The sequence below is a fragment of the Octopus bimaculoides genome, chromosome 3 (assembly GCF_046866305.1).
Source record: "Octopus bimaculoides isolate indiv1 chromosome 3, ASM4686630v1, whole genome shotgun sequence".
In the NCBI taxonomy this organism is placed as follows: domain Eukaryota; kingdom Metazoa; phylum Mollusca; class Cephalopoda; order Octopoda; family Octopodidae; genus Octopus; species Octopus bimaculoides.
Window position 1 is genome coordinate 10,072,263 of NC_142930.1, and position 25,000 is coordinate 10,097,262.

A 25,000-nucleotide genomic window follows, 5' to 3' on the forward strand; every position below is an offset into this window, starting at 1 on the left:
TTTATAATGCCTAATATAAGTAAACATGATCAAGAATGATAAACGATAGATTGAGCTTGTTGTAGACAGATTGAGCATTGTCCTATAATGTTTTGCGGAGGAAAGTCATAGGTTCCGCAGATGAGGGCAATCATATACCGGCTTATTTCAGCAATCAATATACGATTTGAATAATTGAGGAAGCGAAAGAGGGAGGTTGGTATTATTCAAAGCTGAATTTGTGTGAGTAGAAGTGGAAGTTTCCCCTTCACAATCTTCTGTTACCAGAGGACCGTGAACGGAAAATTCCTGCAAGCGACACCAGCAGACTCGACTTTTGAATCCACAATCACGCAACTACACACACATACACACACACTCACAAGCACTCACGCATATGCACACATATATATATCAATATTAATATATGTACACGTCTATGAATTTATACGTGAGTGTGTGTATACACATATATATGAGTATACATATATAATGTTCACATACATATATAGCGCATTGTTTATAGACTATATATATACAAACACAGACACATACATACATACATATATACATACATATGACTGAAGGTTTATATATGAATGTGTGTAAGTTTATATTTCAGGAGTAACTCCTCTTACTTAAAACAATTATAATTATAAAACAATGTAATTTAAATGATTCACATAGAGCGTGTAAGATGCAAGTAGCCCCTTTTTAGTTGTCTTTCATAAAGATTTAAATGATATTTATGAGATTTAGATTAAAATCTGATGTCTTATTGGCATTTTTTTTTATTGTATATTAGTTTTGCATTGCATGCCTGCATAAGTGGAGAAAAAACTAATACGTACATATGTATGCACGTATGTATGCGTGTGTGTGTGTGTGTGTGTGTGTGTGTGTGTGTGTGTGTGTGTGTGTGTGTGTTTGTGTGTGTGTGTGTGTGTGTGTGTGTGTGTGTGTTGGAGTTGGAAAACCAGTAGAAATTTCTGGAAAGTAGATTTCTCAAGCAGTCCTGCAGAAATTTAATCATTCTTCTCATAGACGTTTGTGTTGAAAGAAAAGACTCATTTGGACTCGTAACAGAAAACAAATTTATTCCGGTAATCTGGACAGTCCAAATTTGAAGCACAAAACCTAAAAAACAAAATGTCACTGTTATACTTATGCATTTGTGTTATGGTTCGATGTATACGTATCGATATAATATAATAGTATATGATATATGTGTGTGTGAGAGAGAGAAACAGAAAATGGAATATCACAACGATTCCGCTTTCTGCTTCACTTATTTGTTAAATACTCAACAAAACTGAAGAATTCCTGAAATAGATCCAGTGGTATTTATATCAGTATTGTGGATGACATCAGGTAGCCATAGACAGTGAACGTGCTTTAATTGGCATACTACCAGGTGTATACCCAAGCTTTAATTAACTTTTATATGTACATATATGTATACATGCATACATGCGCGCATACACAAGGCATACATATATTTTATGTAAATGTGTATCTATGTGTGTTACACTGCGTGTGTATCTGACATTTTTGCAAACATATCGTTTATGTAGATGAGTGTGTGCCCCTGCGCGTGCGATGTGAGTCAGTGCATGCAAGTGCATAAATAAGAACATATAAGTTACATAACATACGTAGATAAAAATTAGTTTTCTATGTATATATATGTGTATATGAACTTTTGAATAAGTATAAATATATGAACTTTTGAATAAGTTCTCCACCAATAATGGTACTTTCATACCGATGGGCTTGGTAAAAATTATTAATTATTAATTGATTTATTAATTAATAAATTGATAATCTTTTACCCTTTTATATATATATTATATATATATATGTGTGTGTGTGTGTGTGTGTGTATACACACACACACACACACACACACATATATATATATATATATATATATGCAAATGTTTCCCCTTTAACGTCTCGGTCTTTTTCCCCACTTCTCTCAGTCACATCTTCAGACATTTTCAATATCTGATATATCAGAGAGCTGCCTAAACAATAAACACTTACTTCATTCAAATGGTCATTGAAGTAATAAACTTAACAGTGATTTCTTACATTCAACATCGTTTCTATAAATTCTTAAATACCCTATTTTATCTTGTTTTGTTTTTGTTTTTTTCTGACTCATTTTTCGCTCTGCCCCTTTGTGGTTACCTTTTATTTTTTGTTTTAACTATTCAAGTATTTTATAATATTTTTATATTATATTCGTACCCACTTTTTTTAATATTTACCACTTTACTGAAAAAAATGTATGTAACTGCTTTTCCTATATTATATTATATGAACGTAACTTTAAGAATTTTCAAACAGAATAAATGCTTGTGTCTTGTGTTTGTGTGTGTTTGTTTGTGACTGAGTGTGAAACAGGGAACATACATACACGTACACATGTACATACAAACATCCACACAAACAGACATACACAAATGTTCACAGTATCTGGGACTGTAAAAATCTGCAAGACCTTAAGATTAATAGGATAATGGTTAAAACAACATACTTTCCTGCACAACATTGCCACCAAGTAGGTAGCCGGTCAAAATTTACTCAAAAGTTAAAAAAAAGAAAGAGAATACATACATACATACATACATACATACATAAACACAGGGGGACAGGCGAAGGAAAGTAGTTTTGCTGTTTAGGCCTATTTTGACCATTATCAAGTAAACCTTCGTTTAATAGTATTTCAGTTGTGGCTATCCTTTCAGTTTAAAGAACAAGTATTACTACATTATCTAATTACTCTCCTAACGACAGTAGTGCATGATTTCAGTGAGATTTGGCTGCTATAACTTGCAGTTCGCACTTATATGTCTTAATATCATAGTCAACTCAGCAGGCAGTTGTATACTTCAAGTAATGTTAGAAATACAACATTACTAATTCAATTAAATCGAGTTACAAATTAAAATAACTATTTTAGTGGCGTAGTTAATTTCCAAAATTTATCTCAAAATATTTTCTTAAATATTGGTTTCTGATTTAGTTACCAGATCAATAGTTTTGAGGGGAGGGAGTTCTCGATACTATTGACCCCAGCATTTGACTGGTATTCTATTTTTATCAATTCTGAAGGGATTCAAGTCAGAGTTGACCCCGGCGGGATATGAACTGAATATGTAAAGAGTTGGAAGAAATACGGCAAAGCATTTTGTCCGATGCTCTCATAATTCTATCAGTTCGCCGCCTTTGTTTTCATAATAATAATGATGATGGTTTCAAATGATGGCATAGGGCCAGCTATTACGGGAGAGGTGATAAGACGATTCCATTGACCCCAGTGCTCAACTGGTACTTATTTTATCGATCCCCAAGAATGAAAGACGAAGTAGACCTCGGCAGAATTTGAACTGAGAAGATAAAGACAGACGAAGCGCCACTAAGGATTTTGCCCGATGTGCTAACGTTTCAGCCAGTTTTCCGCTTTAATAATAATGGTAACAATAATGGTAACAATAATAATAATAATAATAATAATAATAATAATAATAATAATAACAATAATAATAATAATAATAATAAGTATCATAGTAGTTGCCTTAGGTATTATCATAGTAGGTGCCTTAGGTATATCATAGTAGGTGTCTTAGGTATAATTAAAAAAATATTCAAATACATAACAAAAATACCAGGACTTACAAATATATATAACATACAGAAAATTGCACTACTGGGTACTGCACACATCCTACGCAAAACACTTTCAATACAGTAACCATAAGAGCACCACAGCAAACCACAGCACATACCCAAGGCGCACAGAGCTGCGCTCGGTAGTGAAGTGAAAGCACGTTATAAAAATAAAACTACTGAACAATAATAATAATAATAATAATAATAATAATAATCCTTTCTAATATAGGCACAAAGTCTGAAATTTGGGAGTGTGGGATAGTTAATTACATTGACCCCAGTATTTAACTAGTACTTATTTTATCGACCCCGAAAGGATGAAAGGCAAAGACGACCTCAGAGGAATTTGAAATCAGAACATGAAGACGGACGAAATATCGCTAAGCATTTCGCCCGGCGTGCTAACGATTCTTCCAGCTCGCCACCTTAATGATAATGGTAACAATAATGATGATGACGATGATCATGATGATGATGAGAAGAAGAAGAAGAAGAAGAAGAAGAAGAAGAAGAATTCCTACCATTGGTACCTTTCCAGAAATTTGAGGGGTAAAGAGGGTAGTCGATTGCAACAACCAAGTGCTTGACAGGTTGAAAGGCCCAAGACGACGTCTGCGGAATTTGAACTCAGTACGCAAACAGCCGGGAGAAATGCTGCTCCGCATTTTATCCGACTCGCTAATGATAGTAGTAGTAGTAGTAGTAGTAGTAGTAGTAGTAGTAGTAGTAGTAATAATAATAATAATAATAATAATAATAATAATAATAACAACAATAATAATAATAACAATAATAATAATAATAATAATAATAAAGTATTCTTGTGATAGGGGGATATGCAAATGTGTGCGCAAAACATAGAAAAATGCTGTATGGAATAATCACAAATATAAACAATAATCTACAATTTGATCATTATTGTTATTATTATTATTATTGTTTAAAAATAAAACTACTGAACAATAATAATAATAATAACAATAATGATCAAATTGTAGATTATTGTTTATATTTGTGATTATTCCATACAGCACTTTTCTATGTTTTGCGCGCACATTTGCATATCCCCCTATCACAAGAATACTTTACAGCAAAAATTGTTTGGGTTATTCCACGATCATTCTTAAACATACATCTATCTCCAAATACTATTGTGATTATGTATACATCTGAAAGCGTTTCCCTGCGTGTATGTTGTATCCCATCTGTAGTCAATTACTGATAGACATCAACCGAAATTCACGTATTAATAGGATTCCACTCTTCTTCTATGCTACTTCTTTATTCACTGTTCTTACATTTTCCACTTGCCTGCTCTTCTCCCTTGTTTTTTGTTTTTTTTCTTTATATTCTTAGTTGATTTTGTCTTTTTTCTTTCTTCTTTTGCATCTTACACGCACATGTCATGTCCGTCTCTTCAGTAGCAACTGATAGTGACCTAACTGAGGTAGCATCTACCGTCTTCCATCTGCAATGGAAGCAGGGAAAGAGCGGTGAGAGCAATAGCTACAGTAAAAGCGGCAACAGCACCACCACCACCGCCACCATCGTACACTAAATGGCCACATTAAATTAACTACTGGAGATTGAAGCATTTTATTAAATGACGTCCAATACAATCTGTGGTAATGAGTGCAGCTGTGTGAGTGTGCATGTGACTGTGTGTGTATCTGTGTGTGCGTGTGTGTGCGCGTGTGTGTGTGTGTGTGTGTGTGTGTGTGTGTGTGTGTGTGTGTGTGTGTGTGTGTGTGTGTACTATAATACATATGTACAAACAAGCATACGTACATGCAAACATACAGGCATGCAGAAAGACAAACATATATATATGTGTGTTTGAGAGTGTACAGACACAGATATATATAGAGAGAGAGGGGAGAGGGGAGGGGAGGGGAGGGGAGGGAAGGGGAGGGGAGGGAAGGAGGGGAGAGAGGGGGAGGGAGAGACAGACAGACAGAGAGACACAGGCAGAGAGAGACACAGAGAGAAAGAGGCATTCATATATATATTTATACGTATGTGTGTGTGTTTGTGTGTGTGTGTGTGTATGTGCATCTATTTAATATATTTGTGCGTGTGTATGCGTGTGTGTGCGTGTGTGTGTGCACGCCTTCGTATGCAATTTATTTGGGCCAATCTAATTAACTGTTACTCTAGAAGTTCCTCGAGTGACAGTCGACTGGATCAGCCCAAATACACCGTTATGGTTTTCAGTACTCCTTAACAGCAATGGGTATGCGTGCACGTGAGTGCGTGTGTGTGTGTGTGTGTGTGTGTGTGTGTGTGTGTGTGTGTGTGTGTGTACGTTTGTATCTATACACGTATGTACATAAGTATGCTCGCAAGTGGGTTTGTGTAGGCATAGACATAGCCATATAGTTAAAAAGAACACTTAGTAACTAAGTGGTTCCTAGTTTGATCCCACCGGCCAGCATCTCGTGCAAGAGTTTTCAGTTGTAATTCCTAACTAAACAATGCTTCGAATGTGGAATTTTTTAGACAGAATCTTTGTGAGTCTCGTTGTATGTGTCTGTGCATGTGTATTTGTACATGTGCGTATGCATATGTGTCTGTTTATATTTATATACATACGACGGCCTTTCTCACAGCTTCCGTTCGTGCTAAATTTCAAAAAAAAAATATCCGATATCCATCTTTCAAACAACTGTTTACACTAAAAACAGAAGTTTTGTATATAAAATATCAGTAAACACTACATTTTCAATGAGTGAAAATTTACAGTTTGCACGTTGTGCAACTGCTGTCTATTTGGATGTGGCGGGTGTGTGTGTGTGTTCTTCGTTGCATGTGTTGAATATACAAGTTTGGATAGATCGCTATCAATGATAGCATTTGATTTAGATTAGAAACACGTTTAAAATAACAAACTATTAATATATTAATTATCAAACTGAAATTTTATAGTCATTCGGTATATTAAGTAGGTTTTACATGATGCAGCGAAATATTTGTTTGTGCGACTTAAAAGCAAACTTTCGAGAAATAATAAATGTTCTTTCTTTAACAATCTTATACAGTTATGCATCGAAGAGAAATATAAATATAAATATAAATATCGAAAGCACTAATTTTGTTAATATTATCGAAAACAATTCGAAAAAGTAAAGGTGCATTCGATGACGTCCCAATGCTGGAAAGATATATTTGACCCAATATTCACTCAACTTTGACATGATATTAACCAAAACACCTCGAAGGAGCGGCTCAAGTTAAAATTATACATCTAAAGCCCTCAAATGAAGCTAATTTCAGAAAGCTACAAGGGGAACTGGTAGACTTATATAAATCTAAACAATATAGCTACATCCAAAGTAAAATCAATCAAATTAAACAAACTGCTGCAAACAAGCAGACATCACTAGCTTGGCAGAGAGTAAACGAAACAAACGGTCGCAAAAACACCAACAAGTCAGAAATTAAAGCTAAATATCCGCATGAACGCTTAGAAAAGTGGAGAGATCATTTTCGAAATTTGCCCTCAGTAATTGATACATATGTAACATCAATTATTCGCCACACCCTTGATGTCATAACTGGCGATTTCACCATTGACGAACTGAAAGAAGTCCTTAAAAACACCAAAGGCCAAAAGGCTGCTGCACTTGATAACATTCCAGTTGATCTGCAAAACAGGAGAATTCAGTGATATTCTCTGAGGCATCAACAAAACAGTCTACAATGTAATTAACATCGAAAAATGGACAGAAGGATGCATACTCCCATTTCCAAAGAAAGGCGACTTGGTTCTCACAAAGACTACAGAAGCATCACTCTTAGAGCCATTGCTGCAAAAATTTGTAATTCACACCTACTCAACATGAATTGAGAAAGTTTTGAGAAGAAATCAAAATGCAGAAAAATTAGAACTGCCGAGCAGATACTTAACAGTTCGTCGTCTACTTGAAAGAGTAAAAGCCAGAAATCTAGAAGCAGTATTACTGGTTGTTCATTTCTCAAAGCTTTTGACTCTCTCCACCGTGGTAAAATGGAAAAAATATGACTGGCCTATGGTACCCCTGAAGAAACAACAGCAGCAATTACGATGCTCTATAATAACACCAAATCTATGGTAAGGTCCCAGAGACAGACACAAGTTTCTTTGATATCAAAGCCAGAGTTCTCCATGAGGACACACTGGCACCATTTCGCTTCGTGACCACTCTGGATTATATCCTGAGAACATCAATTGACAATATAAACAACCTCAGTTTCACACATGCGTAAAGATCGATCGGATAACCACCTCAAAAAATAGCTGATGTAGGCTATGCTGATGATTTAGCCTTGCTTTCTGACAATATCAAACTCAACTCAATTACTTCAGAGACTAGAATCAGCAACACATGATGTTGGTTTGCTCACAATCGACAAGGATCCATCACCAGCATCTGTGGAAACACTATCAGTCAAGTTTAAGTCTCAACTGGAAAGGATGTGAAAAAAAACTTGGATAGCCAAAGCATGGACGGCCTTAAACAAATTGGATGTTGTCTGTAAATCAATGCTATCAGACAACCTTAAGGATTTTTTCTGTGCAACGATAGAGTCAGTCCTTTTATATGGAGCAACAGCCTGGACGCTTACCAAAACTCTGGAATCCAAGCTTGATGGAACTTACACCCGAATGTTAAGAACAATCTTAAACATATCTTGAAGAATTCATCCCGCCTAGAAACAGCTGCATGGAGGTCTTCTGCCTGTTTCCAACATTAAAAGGGGGAAATGCTTGCACTTTGCGGGACATTGCTGGTGAGCTAAATAAGAGCTTGCAAGTGACCTGCAGCTATGGGTGCCAAACCAGGGCCTTACTCGAGCAAGTCATCCGAACACAACATACGTAGACCAACTCACCAGTGACACTGGATACCTCCCTGAAGACCTTTCTCAAGTAATTCAGGACCGAAATGGATGGCGTCTGTGGGTCGAAAATATCTGAGAAAGCTCTACCAGATGATGATGATTAACAAATGAATCAAAGGATTATATATGTGGTCAATGTGTTAAAGCTGTGTTTTTGAAACAACGAAGTTAGTTACATGTTTACGTTAATAAGATAATTGGATTTTTACTATTCCACTATTCCCTGGCGGGTCCATCGTGCAAACCACACAAAAGCAGAGGACCCTTTTCTTTCTTTGAACTGAAATGATTATGAGTAACGATTTTCAGAATAGGTGACAGTCAATAATCCAAACACGTTCCTTCTTGTGAATGCGATTAACCTAAAATTCGTATTCTGGTAATTCAAAAGCTATGAATTGCATCATATCTACATTACAATTAGTTGTATATGTATCATATCACAGATAACAAAAATTGAAATACTGAAACTTTCATCTCACTTTCATTTTCTTTTTTTTTTTTTTCGATATTATTTAACGGCAAGGTAATACAGCAGAATTAAACTTAAGAACTCTATGACATACACATTACACCATCAAAAGTTCACGTAACGATAATGGGTATGAATTAATTTTAGAAATCAGTAAATAATTTCTGTCTCATATATAAAATTGTGAATTGTAAATGTGATGTTATAACAAATAGTTTTCAATCTAAAAATACATCACATTTCAAACCATTTTCCCTGTATTTCTTTCTTCATAAGTATCTTTTCCATTGTCATGATTTCTAGATTCTCTAAGGGCATTAACTCTTATTTATCTAATATATAATTGTTCTTTCATCTAATATCAGCTTTTCATTTACCATAGAGGGTTTCACAATGTTTTCGAGAGTACCTTATGAATATAATTATCAGAAGACGTGATTAAAGAGCGTTTTGTTTGGATTTCTATGTTTCACATAAAATTTAACATTCGGTCATTTATTCTAATACTGGTTCTAATGACTTTCAGGATTCATATTCTCTTATTCCTAATTTTTTTCCATAATAAATTTTGTATATGGAAAACGGGTTTTTTTTATTCCCGAAATAATTTCAACCAAAGCTTTAATTAGGTTGAAGTAAATATTACTACCATATATTTTGTTTTGTTTTGTTTTTTCTTCACAATTGCTGGGTTGCAAGTTCTTTTGACAAGTGTTCCAGCCTTGACCATCCCAACTTTTATTCTGTCCTATCATCTTATCTATCTCGATTTTTTTTTTGCTTGTTTTTTAAATACAAGATATCTGGGATTGTACTCTGCAAAATGACTCTCCTTTATTTAGGTGGTAATGTATGATTAACAACCGTGTAAACGTTCCGAGCTTGGTCTGTGTTGTAAACACAAGACTCAGAGCTTCTTATAACTTTAATTATACCCCACTCAGGCACAACATCCCAAACGTAGAGGTGGCCTCTTAACAAGCATGTAATTATGCATCCAGGACAAAGACAACTATCGAAAACTAATAAGGAAAGACAATACCGTAGAAACGCAGACACTCAAAATAAGATAAACAGTAACACGAAACACATTGATGTGATATAATTACACACCACCAACCTCACCATACGTCCCACAGGGCAACTCATCTCTGTCACAACATTTAACTCACTCTCGAACACAACATCGGTTTCAAATTTTGGCTTAGGGCCAGAAAGCTGGAGGGAAGGATTTAGTCGATTACATTGAACCCAGTGATCGACTGATATTTATTTTATCGACCCCGAGGGAATGAAAGGCAAAGTCAACCTCCACAGAATTTGAACTCAGAACGTAAAGACGGACGAAATGCCGCTAAGTATTTTGTCCGGCGTGCTAACGATTCTCCCAGCTCACTGCCGTACTCCCGAACAATATTAAGAGGGTGTCTTTAATACATAGAACAAATTCTTAAACATATAAAGCAAGAAATAATGTAATAAAACAATCAAGCTCCTTCTATACACCAAACAACCACATGAACACAGCCATGTATTCTAACTTGAATAACTCCTCTCCAAACATGTTCTATTGCTCACACTTAGTTAACATAGTAAACAATATCCCTCCCACAACCGCAAAACATTTTCTCAACAATATCCCAATAAAACACTCACACGTCACTGAATGGAATTAAATTATCTTCACTAGGTTCAAAAGCCAGTGACGGAACTGTCTTCACCAAAAGTCGCAAGATTCTATAATGACATTATCACCAATATAGGTAGTGCAATATGCACACACACACACACACACATACACACACACATACACACACACACACGCATGCATGCAGACGCGCACACACACATACATTCATATATGCATAAATGTATATATGTGTATATCTGTGTGTGTGTATGTGTGTGTGTGTGTGTGTGTGTGTGTGTGTGTGTGCAATGGAAATAATGTAAATTCTCAAAGCATGCCCCACGATGTATTATAAACATGACCTATATTATACAATGGCAATAGTAGATCTGATAAAAAAAAAAGACAAGCTCAACCACAAACTCCACATTACACATAATGGAGACAAAATCCAATTCAAGAAACTAAACAAGGAAAAAAAGAACAACGAAAAAACTGGTAAAATAAAGCAGAAAGCAAAGTAATTAGCAACATCAACAGCTCTAACAACAGCCACACCTTGTCGTATGTCACTATAATAACTTCGTTATAACAAACCCAAAGTCCAACAGCATACAAACGCCCCACTCAAAAGCATTGAAAATTAATCATGAAAAACACACGAAGATGACAGAAACACAAAGCACAAGATATGTACCTTCAACATACACAAATCCGTGTCCCTTCTTTCAATCAGATTCCAGAAAAGCAACAGAGAAGTCTTAAATTGTCATTGCTTCAGGGCCTGACGTAATCACAGACTTTTAAAAGATTAAAGAAATCATTGCTCTCGCCAACATCTGAGAAACAAACAAAAAGCACAATAGTTCTAAACTCTAACAGCAGTACACTTTCCTATACTCATTGCTGAACATCTCCACAATATACACAGTAAACACTGAAAAATATTCCAAGTGGGAAAACTATAGAAACACACTTAAAACTCTCGCAAAAACTATTCGTCCAAAATAAAGAATGAATTCCGTTCTACAAATAATTCTATTATGGAATGCTAACGCTGCTTGTGAATGCCATCTCTCCCTCCAAAGTAAATTATAAGAAGACAAAAGCAACGACCTTCACATCATCACTTGCTGGATACAGACTATACCCACGGATACCTATCCAATGAATGAAAATACTCAAAGACCTCTTGGATATGCGACGAAAGCAGTTTGTTGATGAATCAAGCTCCAACTACCATAATATATGCGCTACATATACAATCACTTCTAATTACCTTAATACATCAATAACATCCTCTCTTTCTCTCATTCTCCTAAAGTGATATTCACACGAAAATAGCTGTTAATTTTTTCTCAGAGATAGAAAAGTAACAATAGAAATCGTACTGATACGCCGACCTCAATATAACTTATATATTCCCTCAAACTTAGTTATTTCTGGCAATTCTTTATTTATGGAAGTAATCTTGTAAATAGGCTTCGACTTCTAAACCTCAACCGAGAAGCTTCTAAATTTCTCTTAATTCACTCGAGCAGATAATCATTCGGTAAGTTATCTCCATTCTCTTGAATAATAGACGATGAACTCGGAGTAAAATTTAGTCTTTCTCTTTTCTTTTCTTTTTTTATTCATTACAGCATCACTATCTTCTTTATCTTCATCATATCAGAGCAATAATTCGTTCGTGTACACAATTGAAATCATTAAATAAAATAACCGCTATTTAAAATATTTACATTGTCATGTCCTGACATTTCAGAGATATATAACACAACTTAAAATAAAGTTAGATAAAGAAGAAAAAGAGTATGAAAAAGAAAGAGGAGAATATGACATTGAAAAAGAATGAGGAAATGAGACTGGAAAACCCAACCCACTTCCTGCAATGTATTTTTATGGATAAAACTTTAGGTCAAATTGTCTCGTTTTTACAATTTACTACCCTCCCAAGTGTTACTTTTTGCTAATTATAGCGACAATTTATATGTCTAGTATGTTTATGTGCTTGTGTGCAAGCTAATCTACCTGTTGGAGGGTCTACCAATCATAAGAGAAGAAGATTCACTATATTGAGCTGTGCGGCATTTGCCTGGAGAATCATTGTCAATGAAACTATACGAACAAAGAGAAAGTGAGCATTCGTTTATTATCAGAGTGTTAATATAACAATAATCTGACGTATAGCTAGCCGACCTATTGTTCTTTTTTAGTTAAGCTTTCACTCCAGCTACGTATGGGGGCCCTTTTATACAACATCTCGACAGTGAGACATTTGTGAATAAGCACTCAAGCGAAGATCCAAATGAATTCTGACAACTTTAGAAGAAGCGTTTCTTTTTCTTTCTTTCTCATTTTTTTTTTTCTTTCTATTCATTTGTTGTCTGGGTTTCTTTTTCTGTATTTTATTCCTTCTACTAAGAAACCTTTGTGTGAATTTTATACTGGTGCATAAAACGAAAGAAGAAACGGGATATACTTCGTTCCTCACAATTGAGACTCTGAAGTCACGCACGTATAATGCGGCACGCATAACCTTTTCTTGCACCTAGACAGATCTGATTTAACGATGACAGGATACTGACAACATACACATACACCCACGTTCGCATTAAACCACACCTCTTTGTATTTATACACACACATAAACATAGCACATTATCTCATTATCATTATCCCATCCAGGAATGGTCTCTAATAAAGTTAAGTAGTTATTGCTGAAATCAGTTAAATATATTGGATACACAATAAATATTTCTTTTACTTTTATTGAAATAAATAAATCTGCGAAAAAGCATTTAAATGAATTGAAAACTATCCTGAATAATATAACCTAATAATAGAATGGGATGCCATAGTGAATTTTTAACTTAGATATACAACGAAAGACAAGGATTTATAAGTCAGCGAGGAAAGTACGTGGAATTTGAGAATAGGAGTACAAGATATAATATTCAATATCTAAAACAAACAAAAATAAAGTTGTCTGCCGATATTGAAACAGGAAATGTCTTAGAATAAATTAATCAGCATAAACATTCCATACCAAGAACATTTTTAGCAACATCCTTCATACTTTACAAACTTTAGGGCAGGTTTTCTTCTCGAAACAGTCATAAGTTTAATTAAATTAATAATATTAAAATAATATGCTTATTTGCTTTTATTGCCATTTTTTCTTATTATTATAGTAGTAATATTAGATTCACACCAATTTTATTCGCAGACATTCAAACATTTTTTTGCTACAAAGTACTAAGAAGCATTACATTTTATATTTAAACGAATTAAATAATTACAAACTTTAAGTAGATTAGTTAATGTACATGTCTAAAATACACATATATGCGTGACTGTGCAGCTATGTTTTTATGCACGCACACATATATGTTATTAATATTTGTTTTTATATATAATCATATATAAAAACAGTCAAATATTAAATTCAAAGATCGCTCAATTCTTTCCAGTACAGTAACATACTGTTTTACCAGTAAAATGTTGACATCTACTTCGAAGTTTCAGCTACTTAGGCTTATTCGGACAGTCCGATGAGGACAGCATAGCCGACGCTTCGATGCACCTGTCAACCATTTCCTAGTAAAAATATTTTTGTACCCTTTTATGCGTATGAGCGTAAGCATAGATGTGTATTTGAATTTCTGCGTGTGTGTGTGTGTGTGTGTATTTTTGTTTGCATCTGAAAATGTATACGAAAGGGTGTTGAAAGGCTCCTGGCTTTAAGAGCATCGTGAAAGGCCTGGTTGGTGGTCCAGCCTTCGAAGTTTTCTCACAGGGCTTAGAAAAACAGAAAGACCGCTGCAAGTAAGTGTGCGAATCTGAGAGGGGAATATGTTGAATACAATCATAAATAACTGATCCTCCTGTATTTTCTTTTACCCAAAGCCTGGAACTTTTAAGCACCCCCTCGTATATGTGCTTACTAGTAAATTTTGTGGCAGGTCAAGGAAATGATAACAGCTATCTGCTATTGATAAACATGTATTATACAAACCACGACAACTTGTGTTTGGCCGAGCCGTCGGCAACAATACCGTCAATCTACCAAGCTAGCTTGTGGACACTGACTGATGAAAAACAAAATCTGTTAAAATAGAATATGAACTCAGGAGACTCAGCGACCATCCAACACAATGTGTCGAAATCAAATCAATTTAGTGAATGTGCATCACACTGTCTAGCCATTGCAGTTTCTGTAGAATCATGTCTTGGCCTATACGAACTCGCTGCACAAGCCAGAGCCATCTGTGTGTGTGTGTGTGTGTGTGTGTGTGTGTGTGATGAGTGACTAGTGCACCTTTCGTAAAATGTCAACTAGTATACAAACTTTACAAATTGTGTGTGTGTGTGTGTGTGTGTGTGTGTTTTTATGTATGTGCGTATGTTTATGTATGTGCGTATGTGTGTGTGTTCATTTGAGATTCTAGTCCAGTCGCTAAGCGAAAAGCTGATAGGAGCTTCTTTGCTTGAGTTAAAATATCTCCAAGAATTTGTGAATGCGGGAGTACTGGTAATGATGCATATATATGGGTGTTTTTTGTGAATTATTATTAACATATCCTACATTAAATTAATGCACGTTTTGTACGTATATGTTTTTCTAAGAAAAAAAAGTGGGCCCAGACTACTATATAGGGTCTTGCTGATCAGACGAGATAACTGCCAGGAAGGCATGTTCTCATCGCCCCTTTCTGCTCATCGATCGCCTACGCGAGCACGTGCCTCTTGACCCTATTGGATTTGGAGGTGTCAATTACTTTGCTTCTTACTTTCTTGGCCAAACCGAACAATTCTCTTGTAAGTTAGCACAGTGCGCCTATAGCAATAGGTGTAAAAGAGAACTTATTCACGAATTCTATGGCTCTTGACGTCTACAACAGCGCATGATTTTAGTTCCTTGTCCCACAGAATATTATCAAATTTGTGCTCTTTCGTTTTCATGGGGTTGATATTTTTATTCGAATATTCCAGTAGTAATCCTTCGTTTTGAACGTGTGAGAGCGTTCAGGGTCTTTTGCATTGCAGTCAGGACAATCCTTTCTGCGAATAGCATTGTAAATAGTTTTGGCACGGATGTCGTGCTCATGGAATGTTAGTAACTTGCGAGTATTTTGGAGCAGCTGTTGTGATCTGGATGATATCTTCCACGCATAGTACAATCGTCATTATCTATCACAACGTGGTGGGTTGAAGGAATCTTTATCTTTTCTATTGATCAGGTATTTAGTAGCTATTTGCCGTTCCTGAATAGCGAAGACGTATCTTTCTAGGTGCGATGTGATGAATGTGTGTATGCATGTATATGAGAATAGATTGCTGGCTGGCTGGCTGGATGGATGGATGGATGGATGGATGCATGGATGGATGGAGAACAGTTTCTCCTCTAAGAATATTTTGTAGAAATTGAGAATGACTTCCATTTTCAAGAATTACATTCATGTGTTCGGTTTTATCTTTTATGTTTGAATGTACGTTTGTTGCCATTGATTTCGTCGGACGCATTCTGACACCAAATTCTGCATGACCACCAGGTGTCAAAGATGACTTGAGAGGCTCTTGGTGATATAAATATTCACTAGTAAGGTTCAACAACTTTGCCTGTCTATTAAAGACAGCATTTGTCAAGATTACAAAAACAACACCCGAAAATAGACAGGCGCAGGCGTGGCTGTAAGGTAAAGACTGTTTCCCAACCCCACGGTTCCACGTTCCACGTTCAGCTCAACTGCGTATCAACTAGGGCAAGTGTCTTCTACTATAGCCCCGGGTATTGTTAGTGGATTTGGTAAATGGAAACTGAAAGATGTTCACCTTATACGTGTGTATGTATGTATGTATGTATGTATGTATGTATGTATATACCTATATGTGTGCCTGCGTATGTATTTGTCGTCCATCACCGCTTGACAACCGGAGTTGGTTTGTTTAGTCCCTCTAACATATTGGTTCGGCAAAAAAGAAATAAGTACTGCATGGCCGCAGTCTAGTAACTGATAAAAACTATAAGATAAAAGATAAAAGATCCTTATCAAACACGACACATACGAGCATTGTGTGTACGTGCATATGTACAAGTGTACGATAGTGTATCTATACATATATGTGTGCATGTTTACGTATATGTATGTATGTATGTACGTACATATGGATTAATTTTGAGATTCACCAAAGAAACACGACTTACGTGTGTGTGTGTGTGTGTGTGTGTGTGTGTGTGTGTGTGTGTGAATAACAACCACAATTGAGTTCGTGCTTTTGTAATCCAAATCAATGATACACTCACCGTATTTTGATTTGAGGGTGGGGTAATATATAACACATCCCTTAACACCGTGTTATAACGCGTAAAGCTTACACCAGTTCTCTGACTAAAAGGTATAACCTTTCACGGTTCTATCGAAGTAAGCCGTTAAATTAATATTACTTCAAATAAAGTACAAATTAGATGAAACAAGAAAATATTTTATTTTTAGTTTACTATATAGGTACCAGAGAAATTTTCTGCGCGGATACAGTCTACCATTACTATTACATATTTCTAGGAAAGGCCGAAGGCAAAATTTATTCGGAAAGTTTAAGAAGGCAAAGGTGCAAACGTAAATTTTGTAAAGCTAAATGCTGCCTAACAATGATGTCAAACATTTAGCAAGAGAAATGTATGAATTCTTCCTGTTCAGCTGATCGACTTTCGAGGTAGACTATACTTCATCATATGCCATTCTCATATAATATATATATAATGTTACATCGTCCTTTACCTCGTAATCTGAAAAGATAATGGAAATAAGAAAGGAGATGACACTTGTTTTCTTTTAGCCACTGATTTGCTATCTGTATTTAGTGAATGTATTAAGACGGCTTCTGGTTAATATTGTTTATATCGATTAATCATGTTCTACAGACCTGTAAAACTGCTAGGGAATTGTTAAAGAATTATTTAATTCAGCAAAACTCAGCGAGACATTTAATTTTTGCGGGGTTTTTTGGGTGGGGTGGGGTCGGAAGTCTATATTCTTCCTTCACTGTGTGATAAAAGAAGTACACATTTTGTATTGCTGTAAAAAATACTTCAGAGGAAGTACACATTTTGTATTGCTGTAAAAAAATATTTCAGAGGAAGAATCGCCTTTTTGGAAGAAAACTTCCAGGAAGTTTAACGTTAGAGTTAGTAAAAAGTCAAAAAATTCATCTGACATATAGATTATTTGGTACTGAAGTAGCCAAAAATGTATCTACATTATTGGTAATCAGACAAATGTATTTGATATAAAATCTGAATGAAATATAATCGCTTCCAATTTAATAATGTGTTTTACACATTACAGATATTGAAGATGTACGGCAATATTTAGGAATATCGGGGTGAATAGTTGCAGAAACACAAAGTACCAAATAGAATACTTTGCAGTATTCAGTTATATTTCTTTTCTTATTAAATTCAGATTCTACTAAGATCGACTTTAACTTTAGCTAAGATTCATTTTATTGTATGTGGGTTATTTTAATATTGTAGCCCAACTAAGGTCAACGGATGATACTATGCATTGCGGCATTTTAAAGGCTTCTACATCGAGATTGACTTTAGCTTTCAATTCTCGTACTAGACATTTCAAGTGATCATAACCTCCTTACCTTGTGAATTTGTAAACTTGTGCGATGGTAAATCAGTATTATATTTTCACTCTATATTGAGGATGATATGATTGGAGTATAATATTTGAAATTGTATATTATCGACTTTAACCCATCAAAGTAAAATTTATTAGGGTTAAAAGTTCTTCTTTGATTTTTCTTCACTGCTCACAAAACATTTAAAAAGGGATTCTGGATCTAATAATTATGAATTTTACAAAGGTTTACAGCTCCTCTCAGATTGCTTGCATTTCTTATGGTACCCATTCGATATTGATGAATGGTAGAAAGAAAATAATCGCTTTCAGTAGAGCTGCATTAGTCAAAATATAAGCACCATGTCCAAATCTTCCAAAGACTATTTAATATTTTCTCACGAATTAACTTTTATAAAATTTTAAAGGTTTCAGTTGCAACATTCTAGAATCAGAATATAAGAAAGGAATGCATATAAAGCAAAATTGAACTCTTATCCAGTATGCAAGTACATGGATATATTGAATAAATTGTAAGAATTTCATCTAAGTAAATTTTATCCTATTTTTGATAGATATTTTATCTATTTGAGATCTGCCCATAACACATTCTCTCGTAAAATGCTTCATACAAGTAATAGAAGGGATTTAAACACAAATAAAAAGAAACCTAACATCCGTACGCATTCCGTTGGGTATTGTAATCAAACTATGAATTAAGATATTTTTTTATCATCTTTGACGACAGTTTGTCATCATTACAAATATATGCTAATCAACCTATTCTAGCTTTTAGATATATGTAAAATAAGTTCTTACCTGAGATACTCGACAAAAAATTTTGAAGTGGGACACAATCGATTATATTGTTTTCCTTTCTTTTTCTTTGGCCTCGCAAGGATGAAAGGCGAAGTAGACTTGGGCAGTATTTGAACACAGAACGTAAATGGTCGTAATTAAATACATTCTCAATGCACTAACGATTCCACCTAACCATTCCGCCCCTATTATTTTTATTGATAACGACAGGTACTGTACAAAGTCCATCGTCCATAGTCTTGAAATCGTTAAGCTGCTTCACTAAATGCTAAAACAAAACTTTATCTCAAGTTATAGTTTTATGTTTATTTTTCGAGTTCAACCTTTGTTTATCAGGTTCAGAATCAGGAACAGATTTACCGATCGTGGTTATCGGAACTTGTGTCTAGTACATATTCAGTTTAATGTAAAAACTTAGACCAGAATTGACAAGTACGAAGGAAACGAACGAGAGTGACAAATAACAATTGAAAACTGAGGGGTCATTTGAGGAATTGAAGATGATTATGAATCGACAGAAGTTGATCCTTCAAAACATCTTTCTATATTGAAACTGTCGATAATGCTCAATACACCTATTTTGTGTGAACATCTCGTATTTTTTCCAGATAAAGAACGGTGATTAACACATAAGCTCACATAGATACACAACTTTACAGAGAATATTCATTTCATTTTTTCGCGTCACTTTATATAACATACATTACACATGAGAAGAGGGGGAATTTGTTTCATCAGAAGTGCGACTTTTCTTATATAATTAGATTGTAATGTTCCAACTCCCAAACTTCTTTTAAATGCCTTAAACTCGTATGTTCATATTTTTGACCTTGACAAGCATCACCCTATTGAGTTAGTCATTTTTCTTGACGATCGCAGACTACATATCAACATCTTTAATATACATTAATTCTTCAAATGGATTTTATGAAAAATCTCTTCTTTTATTTATAATTTAGTCAGAGTGTAAAACCGGAGTAGGAAATACATTTAGATAAAGTAAGACATTAGCTGGGATGTAAAGAATATATGAAAAGAGAGGAAAATTTGAGAATACACTGGGCTCCTGCCAACGTCATGTCGATGTGTGTGCGAGTGTGCGTGTCTGTGCGTATGTATTCTTCTGTGTCTAAGTGAGGATGGATTAATGTAAACGCATATACATACATACATACATATATATATATATATATATATATATATATACACGCACACACGCACATGCACACGCACACATACACCTACATACACACACATATATATATATACATAATATGCACATATGTGTACGTTTGTATCTAAATGTCCCTGTGTATTGCTGTATACGTGAATACACGCGCGCGCACATCACACACACACACACACACACACACACACAACTAAAAAAGAACAGATTTTTTCCCCTTTAATATTTTAGGTCATTGGGATCCCACTTTATTTAGCATGTGTAGAGTTGTGTAGAATTTGCGAGCCTATCCCTCACTTTGTTGCACCTGGTTAGCTTTTAGGAGAGGCTTTGAAAAGGTCATTCATCTCATATGTAAGTATGTGTTGGGTGTGAGTGTGTGTAAATGTATATATATATATATGTGTGTATGTGTGTGTGTGTGTGTGTGTGTATTTATACATATATATATATATATATATATATATATATATATATATATATATATATATATATATATATATATAAATATATATATATATATATATATATATATATATATATATATATATATATATATATATATATATAAATATATATATATATATAGATAAATATATATATATATATATATATATATATATATATATATATATATATATATATATATATATATATATATATATATATATATATATGTATGCATATATACATATATATATATATATATATAAGAATTTATGTATGCATATGTCTATATTAGAGGGAGTATATGTATACATAATTAAATACAGGAAAATAGCTACATCACATCCATTATATTACATTACTCAGTAAAATAGACAAATAAAATAAAGAAAATGAGAGAGAGTGTGTATGTGTGAGTGAGTGAGTGAGTAAGTGAGTGAGTGAGTGAGTATTTTGTTGTTATTGATAAAGAGAGCCTTTCTATTTGTCTCTTTGAACAGTTAAAATTATCTATCAACAGAAGATATGTAATTTAAAGTTGTTATTCTTCTAAGATGTATTCTGGAAATTACATTCAATAGTTCAATGGAACAGGCTTCAATAGAAGTATTAAGTCTTCTTTTGGAAGTTTTTATTTTATTTAAAAGAGAATAGACTTCAAATGATTACATTTATACAAACGTAAGCAGAAATATTATTATAAACTAATAAACACATTTCAATTTGATTTATTCCTAATGTTTTGTTTTAAACCGTATATACTCTGAAATCATCACATATACATATGTGCATGGGATTTTGAGTGTGTGGGTACAAAATATATGCGTATGCGCTTGTATTGTATGTACGTTTATGTACGAAGGTTTCCGCATGGATGGATGAATTTCCATTGATTTCGAAGATGAAGATCCAGTTGTTCGATCAGCGTATAAATTACCCGTTGATGACTAAGCATGTGAAGAGTTGTGTTGAGCAGGCTTAAGGAGAAAAGTAACGATCGATTCGTTCGACTAAAATTTCCTTAAGGCGGTGCATCAGCATGGCTGTAGTCTAATGACAGAAACAAGTAGAAGATGAATATATATATATATATATATATATATTGTCTTGACGTGTTCCTAACGAAATTCTGACTGCTTCCTTCTTCTCAATATATATATATATATATATATATATATACATAATATGTGGGATATAGAAACATATGTCATGATACATTAATAAAGCCTGTGGATTTCCATTCACAAGTTATTATCGTTATTCTCTGTGTGTGTGTGTGTGTGTGTGTGTGTGTGTGTGTGTGTGTGTGTGTGTGTGTGTGTGTGTGTGTGTGTGTGTGTGTGCGCGTGCGTGTGTGCGTGCGTGTGCGTGTGTGTGTGTGTGTGTGCGTGCGTGCGTGTGTGTGTGTAAGTATAAAAAGTTGCGCAGAAAGTCGACAAGGAACACGAAGAAAACATACATAAAAGACATGGACACGCTCATCCTTCATCAGCTATCTATCGAAAAATCATTACAATTTCACGCCATTATCAATAAGATTGTTCATTTTGCTGCTGTCAACCGCAAAACTTCTGCAAGACACACACACATATATATATGTGTGTTTGTGTGTGTGTGTGTGTGTGTGTGTGTGTGTGTGTGTGTGTGTGTGTGTGTGTGTGTGTGTGTGTGTGTATAGCCAATAATTGCATCGTATATATATTTATTTTGTTTTTGCATATGGTTTGCAAATTCTTAATATGAAATCGTGCGTTGAAGCAAATTTTGTTGTGTCTTGGGAGAATCATTACGTCAATAAAGACTCCCCCAAGACACAACAATATGTATATATATATATATATATATATATATATATATATATATATATATATATATATATATATATATATATATATATATACAGGGTGTCCCAAAAAGTCACTGATGGGTTTCAATTTTTAACAACTTCCTTAACTTTACAAATAAGTGCATGAAACTTTGATACTAAATAAAGGACATAATGGAAATTAATATGCACAAGTCAAATTTTGCAACACCACTACATTACATACGAAAAATGACATCGCCTAAATGGCTGCTATTTAAGCGATGTCATTTTTTTATGTGATGTAGTAGTGTTGGCGATAGCTATTAATACCCAGTACTGCTGCTGTAGTCTCCTTTAGAGAGATTTAGAAATAATAATATTTCTATTTCTGAAAACCAGTGGATGTGTTCCACTGAATATATATAAACCTTCGGACAGTCAACAGCGACGCCTGCTGAGTTCGACTACTCCACATTGATAAGGGGTGGGGTAACTGATCACCTCCCCTGTTCGAAGGTTGTAATGGGCATGGGTTTGTGTGTCACATAGCTAGCTAGAGGCGATAGCCTCTTGGAGCTAATCAACTGCAACATTCGTCCTATTTTTCTGGACTGCCAGGTTAACTTGACGATAACTATTAAAATTCAGTACTGTTGCTCTAGTCTCCTTTAGAGAGATTTAGAAATAATAATAATTATTATTATTATTATTATTATATATAACATAAAGTTGCAGGAAACCTGAGTTGGTAAATTTGATAGAATACTGTTGATTAAGTTGGAGGCTAAAGAATAGTATTTCATAAGACTCAGAAGTGTAAATATGACAAGAAATTTTATTTACTGTGTAAGACTTCGGAAGCATAACATTTTCCATTTTATATCAAAGCGTTAAATTCTAGATGTAATTCTAAAGTGATTTGACTGCTTTCTTTTCTGGTTTCCAGAAGTATATGTATGCTCATGAAATCTTATCTTAAATGATTTGGCCGTTAATCTTACGGTCAAATCTGTGTTAGCTATGACACAATAAACTTATTGTTTGGGCTGTCAATTTATGTTAAGAAAGAATTGCTGCTGCTAGTACTATCAGAATTCGGTGTACTGTGCTTGATTAATTGTTTTTTTTTAATCGCAACAGATGATAGAATACGAAGTATTCAATACTTCAATACATAAGGAACAACACAAAACTTTAGTTATATATGTATATGATCCTGGGATCGAGGTGTAGGAAGAAAGTTAGCTTTAAGCAATCCGTAGTTTTCAGGAACAATAGTAGTTCATTGGGACGGAAGGGTGTGGATCTTTTTCGTATCAAAGTACGATAAACAGGAAAAAAGTTATTTTTATATTTCACGGTAGGCGACCAGGGTTGACGAGTGTGCGAATAAGGATACAAGAGTGAAGGCATGGAGTTGATAGGATCCAGACTACATATGTTTCATAGCGAGCGAAACCTCAGAGTGGTAAATATCGAAGCAAGGTGTATACTGCAGGCTACTCTTCAGGCCAAGATACCTTGATTAAATGAAGGTTTACATTGTCAATCAGAATCTGATTGAATCTTCCATCTGTTAAAATGTACCTCCTTGCGATAACGTAAGACTTCATTTAATCAAGATACCCTTGGTCTGAAGAGTAGCTTACGGTATACACCTCGCTTGAATATTTACCACTTCTGAGGTTCCGCTCGCTATGAAACATATGGAGCCCGGATCTTATCTACTCCATTCATTAACTCTTGTGTGTGTATGTGTGTGTGTGTGTGTGTGTGTGTGTGTGTGTGTGTGTGTGTGTGGTGTGTGTGTGTGTATGAATGTATATATATATAGGAAGAATTCACGGAAAAACAACAGACGAAGACAGGTGGTGTAGACAACAAATGGATGTATTAGCATAACGCTCGGGAACAGAGAAAATCTTTAACGTTTCGAGCCTACGCTCTTCAGCAGAAAGGAACACAGAAAGAAACAAGGAGAGAAAAAATATATATGTATATATATGCATGCATATATATATATATATATGTATATATATGTATATATATATATATGTATATATATATGTATATATATATATATGTATATATATATATATATATATATATATATATATATATATATATATATATATATATATATATATATATATATATATATATATATATATATATATACATAGAACAGGTAAAATGTAAGCTACATATGTCTCTTTTAATTACCTAAAATTCAACAAACATATGTAGCTCAAATTCTATCTGTTCCACTCCTTTAAGTTTTGGATTTTATTCGCTTTTTTTTTTTTTGCACCATTAGCTGCTAACGGTGAGTTGCATAGAAGCTATTAGCTTATCGAAATTATTTGTAACTTCGATATGGGGATAAGTGTATAACATACGATGCCAATAAATTGTCATTTTATTTTATCGCATACTGTTCACCTTTTGTTCTCTTTATTGGCTGCCTACA

At 34.3% G+C, this 25,000-nt stretch overlaps 1 protein-coding gene and 1 long non-coding RNA gene across 2 annotated transcripts in view; one reads left to right on the forward strand and one right to left on the reverse strand.

The window, feature by feature from the left end:
• Window positions 1-4,503, reverse strand: part of LOC149136450 (uncharacterized) — a 19,824-nt gene extending 15,321 nt beyond the window's left edge. Inside the window, exon 1 of the long non-coding RNA XR_016240901.1 lies at window positions 4,179-4,503. This is a non-coding gene — a long non-coding RNA (uncharacterized LOC149136450). The remainder of the gene's footprint in view (window positions 1-4,178) is intronic.
• LOC106883934 (protein Wnt-5b) overlaps window positions 1-25,000 on the forward strand; it is a 299,459-nt gene that overhangs the window by 99,674 nt on the left and 174,785 nt on the right. The window lies entirely within an intron of this gene.